The sequence below is a fragment of the Homarus americanus genome, unplaced genomic scaffold (assembly GCF_018991925.1).
Source record: "Homarus americanus isolate GMGI-L3 unplaced genomic scaffold, GMGI_Hamer_2.0 scaffold6317, whole genome shotgun sequence".
Lineage (NCBI taxonomy): Eukaryota > Metazoa > Arthropoda > Malacostraca > Decapoda > Nephropidae > Homarus > Homarus americanus.
This window is the reverse complement of record NW_024730668.1, coordinates 12,942,491-12,948,490: the sequence shown is the minus strand read 5'-3', so window position 1 is coordinate 12,948,490 and position 6,000 is coordinate 12,942,491.

Sequence of the window (6,000 nt, the reverse complement as noted above, 5' to 3'; positions counted from 1 at the left end):
GTTGTTATAATCATGGTCGTGGTTGTTATAATCATAGTCATGGTTGTTATAATCATCGTCGTGGTTGTTATAATCATAGTCGTGGTTGTTATAATTGTAATGAGACAAATCTCACATGAAGAAGATTACATATAGGTAGAATATTGATAGTATAAGAGTATAAAAGAGAGGAAGACTTTGAAGCGTGGCCGTGATAGATATTTGAACTGATTTACACTTATCGTATCTTATACGTCAATACACATCTATTACGTCTTAAGGGCGACTTCTCAAACACCGCTTCGTTACAACTCTTTATTAATTACCAACATGACATGGACACATTAATAACACCTTCTAATGAAGTTACTAGGACATTATGTTTACGTTACTAGGACATCATATTACGTTACTAGACACTGATTCTCGGACACGAACATGAAATGAATACACTTCCCATATAAGTAACTCATCCCATGGAAAGCTCTGACAAAAACTCACGAGACCTAGGGGAGGCCTAGCAGGTGGTCCTGGGTTGTCTCTATGGGAGACTGCTTAGCTGGACACCGGTGTGTCGAGGGCAACTCGCTCCTGACCGGAGGCTACCGGAGGCGGCTTGCCTCCGGCCCCTGACTTCTCTCGAGCAGGACTGGGGACGTGGTAGCTGGCCCTTCTTGGTTACAAGACACACTCTCTCTCTGTCTCTCTCTGGGTCTGGGGAGGACTAGGACGTCCTATATATTGGGAGGCGAGCCGTCAGGTTGACCTGATCGGGGGGGCGGCGAAGGGTCTCCTTACATTTGCCCTCGCTAATGTAGGGTCAGGTCTGGATTTTTTCAGAGACTATAAGTTGTATATTCTGGAAAATCTTCAGATGGGGCCGTGTGACATGAGAGGCCTCGAGGGTTACATTTGACCTGGCTAATGTGAGGTCAGGTCTGGACTTCTTCTGCGGTGTAGGTTATTGTGTATATTGGGAGAGAGTCGGCCGGTGCCTTCTTAGATGTTTGTTGGGGCTGTGTGACATGGGAAGGGGAGCTAGTTGATTTGTAACACCCTTCAGCAGCCGCGAGGGATACCCTTACACTTGACCCCCCTAATGTCGGGTCAAGTCTGGACTGTTTCTGAGATGTAAGCTGTGGTCTGACAATCCATCACTACACCTCCCGCCAAGACCAAAGCTTTCATGCTCAGAGAACTGATGACACATTTAAAGTAGACAGTAACATCATGTGCAGTATCTAATATAGTCCCTGAGGCGATAATGCATCTTTACATTTTACTAGAGATGTATGTTTTTCTACTGGCATAGTTTGATCTGACAAAGCTCACTATACCTCCCGCCAAGATTAAAGCTTCTATGACAGGAGAAAAAAATAAAATACATACACAGTAAGTGAACATAGAGTGATCTAAAGATCCTTCATATCTAGCATAGTGTCCGAGGTAAACTTGCAAATCACATTCTACAAACAAAAACAGGTGTTACATTGCCTAACCAGGCCGTGTCAAAATAATAATTCATCTCAGTCAGTAAATGGCTACAACATTGTGTTTCGTAGTGCAAAACATTGATCAAATGAACTCATAGAAAAAAGTGACTAAACTTTAAAAAAAAACATTCTATGTAGTACCTGTTAACAAAAATCAGAGAATGAAATACTTCAAAATACACAAAAAAATGCTCCTACTTCACATGTTAGAGTGTTATATCTTTTTATTACACATCAGCAACATCAACAACATCAGTACATTTGTGTGGTCCAGCATGGCTCAAGTCCTCCATCCAGCTGGTATCTGAAAAGAGGGAATGCCGGCAGCACAACAGCGGTAGTCGGTTGGTCCTTCTGATGATCCACCTTTTCATCTTCGACTTTCTTCTGATGTCAGCACAGGACGTCTTCTGTCTTCACATAGCACGTTTTTCTTTCTTCAATACCGCACTTTGTAGGTCGTGTCACCACATCTGACTTCTTCTCACTTCCTCCTGGTTTCCATAATATTCCAGATGATTTTTCTGTTCACCTGCGCTTCCTCTACGTTTAGAGCATTTTCATATTCCAGATGAATTTTCTGTTCATCTGCGTTTCTTTATACATCTTCATTTTCATATTCCAGACGATTTTTCTGTTCATCTGCGTTTCTTTATACATCTTCGTTTTCCGTCATATTCCAGATGAATTTTTCTGCTCCATCTGTATTTCTTTTCTGCAACATCATCATTTTCAACATATTCCAGACGATTTTCTGTTCATCTGCCGTCGGCCCCCTCCGGCCGGGATGAAAGCCGGTCCACTGCTTGGGCTGTCGTCTCCTGAGATGACTGTAAGGCAGGTTCCGCGGACCAGGGCTCGCCCTCCGTACGTGAGTGTCGGCGAGACCAAAGACCGTCCTGTCTTACACCTTCCACAGTGGTGAATCCCTCCCTGGCTGGGCTCACCAGGGTTCGTTGTGTGGCGCTGCATTCCACACTCCTTAACTTCCTAAAGTAGAAAAATATAAAATCTTCTAAATCCTAGACCAGGTAGGACTTGAAAGAAGTGGAGTGGAGTGTGGTGGGTGTGGTGCCGCATTCATCACGCTTCTTCTTCTCTGTTTATATGCGCTGTGGTTGGATTCCGGCTAGCCATGGGGCGGTACTGTGTGTGACATTTGACAGAAACTATCCGAAAGGGATGATGGATTAGTTGGAAGTGTATCCGTAAAGAAAAACAAATATTTACTTTATACGTTACGTCAATGTTTGGCAACAATAGTTTCCGTCACGACAATATTCTCATTAGGCTGGGTCGGGGAGTTAAGCTCTGCTCACTACATTGAATATTATTTATCACTACGCGTCAAAGAGTACATTACAAATCATACTAGCATAAAAACACACTGAGAGAAGCTCTGTAATTATCGCAATATTAAGTAACACTAACCACCAATTTCGAAGCATAACTCACAGGACAAAACATTGGTGGTCACACGGGCGGGGTGAAGCGGGGGGAGAAACATTCAGGCATGATGCGCGCCTGGTGGGGTGAGGTGTAGAGTGGCATAACCGGGGCGGGGCGGGGCGGGGCGGGGCGGGGCGGGGCAGGGCGGAGCGAGGCGGGAATGGATGGGTACGGAGGGTGAGGTGAGGATTAGGACAAGGAGGAGGATGTAGGTTGTAAGACATGTTAAGTTATAACAGTTAGTATAGACACAGCTTCTATCACTAAAACACAATGGGTACATTTAACACTGACCGACAATTAAAATGCACTTGGGATACTGAGAACTTCACAGAACGTGGAGGACACTGAGAAATTATATTAAGCACTGAGCATATTCTGGGAGTGTTTTGCTAGTAACAATTCGCGTATACCACAACGAGAGACATTGACTTGAGCTGTAAAGATGACACACTAGGACACTTTTCACGCTACGACGCTACGACACAGGAATTACTTATTACACAATTGTAGACAATACTTAGACTGAATCAAATGAAGGATGAGACGAGCCAGGTGTTATGGCTAACCGAGGGAAGGCGTGAGTTTACGTTAAGTTCGCTGCTACCATTATAATAACTAAGCGAGGAGGGCGTGGATTAACGTATATAGTTCGCTGCCACCATTGTAATGTTACAATATATTCACAAGAGAAATATTTATATATATATAGGAAGATTATTTAGTAAGAGAGTAAAAGAGAGGAAGATTTTGGTAGCGTGGCCGTGATAGTTATTTACACTTATCGTATCTTATACGTCAATACACATCTATTACGTCTTAAGGGCGACTTCTCAAACACCGCTTCGTTACAACTCTTTATTAATTACGACAATGACATGGACACATTAATAACACCTTCTATTGAAGTTACTAGGACACTAGATTTACGTTACTAGGACATCATATTACGTTACTAGACACTCTGATTCTCGGACACGAACATGAAATGAATACACTTCCCACGTAGGTAACTCATCCCATGGAAAGCTCTGACAAAAACTCACGTGACCTAGGGGAGGCCTAGCAGGTGGTCCTGGGTTGTCTCTATGGGAGACTGCTTAGCTGGGCACCGGTGTGTCGAGGGCAACTCGCTCCTGACCTGAGGCGACCGGAGGCGACCGGAGGCGGCTTGCCTCCGGCCCCTGACTTCTCTCGAGCAGGACTGGGGACATGGTAGCTGGCCCTTCTTGGTTACAAGACACACTCTCTCTCTGTCTCTCTCTCTCTCTGTCAAGCGCGAGGGAGGACTAGGACGTCCTATATATTGGGAGGCGAGCCGTCAGGTTGAGCTGATCGGGGGGGCGGCGAAGGGTCTCCTTACATTTGCCCTCGCTAATGTAGGGTCAGGTCTGGACTTTTTCAGAGACTATAAGTTGTATATTCTGGAGAAATCTTCAGATGGGGCCGTGTGACATGAGAGGGCTCGAGGGTTACATTTGACCTGGCTAATGTGAGGTCAGGTCTGGACTTCTTCTGCGGTGTAGGTTATTGTGTATATTGGGAGAGAGTCGGCCGGTGCCTTCTTACATGTTTGTTGGGGCCGTGTGACATGGGAAGGGGAGCTAGTTGATTTGTAACACCCTTGAGCAGCCGCGAGGGATACCCTTACACTTGACCCCCTAATGTGGGGTCAAGTCTGGACTGTTTCTGAGATGTAAGCTGTGGTCTGACAACCCATCACTACATAATCATAGTCGTGGTTGTTATAATCATGGTCGTGGTTGTTATAATCATAGTCGTGGTTGTTATAATCATGGTCGTGGTTGTTATAATCATAGTCGTGGTTGTTATAATCATTGTCGTGGTTGTTATAATCATAGTCGTGGTTGTTATAATCATGGTCGTCATTGTTATAATAAGTGTCTCTTTCTTCTTTATGTTTTATCTCCTTATCCTTACTCTTTTTACCTACATTTAACCGACTAATTTCTACATGTTATCATCCAAATACCTGTTCTGATTTTTTTTTTACTTATCACTGTCCTCCCTTTGTCTCCTTCTCTAGTCTCCTTCTCTACTATCCTTCTATACCATTCTTATTCTGTCCTTCCATCCCTCCATTCATACCTCCACCTCTCACTATCCCTCTCTCCCATCTCCTTTCCTCGCTTCTTAAGGATAATAATGCTTCATTCTCTCTTCTTCTCCTTCTCTTCTCCCTTTCTATCTTTTCCATTCATTCTTGTTATTTTCTTTTTCTCTCTTCTCCTTTTCCATGTACAATCAGCCACAGGAATAAGTATACTGTACAGTGTACACACTGTAGCTGTAAGGTCCGAAAATGGTCTGGTAACATTGAAACTGCTCATCCAGACGCATGATGAAACTCAGCTCCCCCCACCTGTATCTCTAACTATTTTCTGTTTCCCCTTCTTTATTCTTCCATTTACTCATCTTCCTTCCTTTACTAATCCAAACAACATTAAAAAAAAGTAGGCAAAGAAAAAAAGTGGGGGAGGAGGAGGGAGCCGTAGGATAGCTGCAATCATGGGCTGACAGCGTACAGCGAATGAGGGTGCACCAAATCCGTAGACTTGCATTGTTTTCCAGCGTAAATAAAATGGTTAATTAATGGCTTCCTAAAGAAACCATCGACATGGGACCAGGTTTGTTCCACTCTACGAATTTTTTGCGATTTTTCCACCAAGTTTGATGAAAAACGATTGTGCCGTTTCGGCTGCCCAGAACAGACAGACAGACAGACAGACGGCTAGTCCTATATTATATTAGATACGGGTGTGTGGTTAAATGTATTCTCATTAGCGTCCTATCAAGAACTACAGTGACGTTCACCTCACAGAGGATTTCAACTTCTCATGAGTTTCCAGTGCCCAGCTGGATATTACAGGAGTGATAACACTACTTCTACGTTTTTCTAGGAGTGTTAAACCATTTCATGCAGAATTTTACACAGTCAAAGACTTTAACTTACCAGCTGACGGATTGGTTAGTCTTCCAACACTTAAACACAACCTGATAGATGTCCAGCCAAGTCGACATACTATCACCGTTTGTGGCATTTTCCTATCGTGCCATG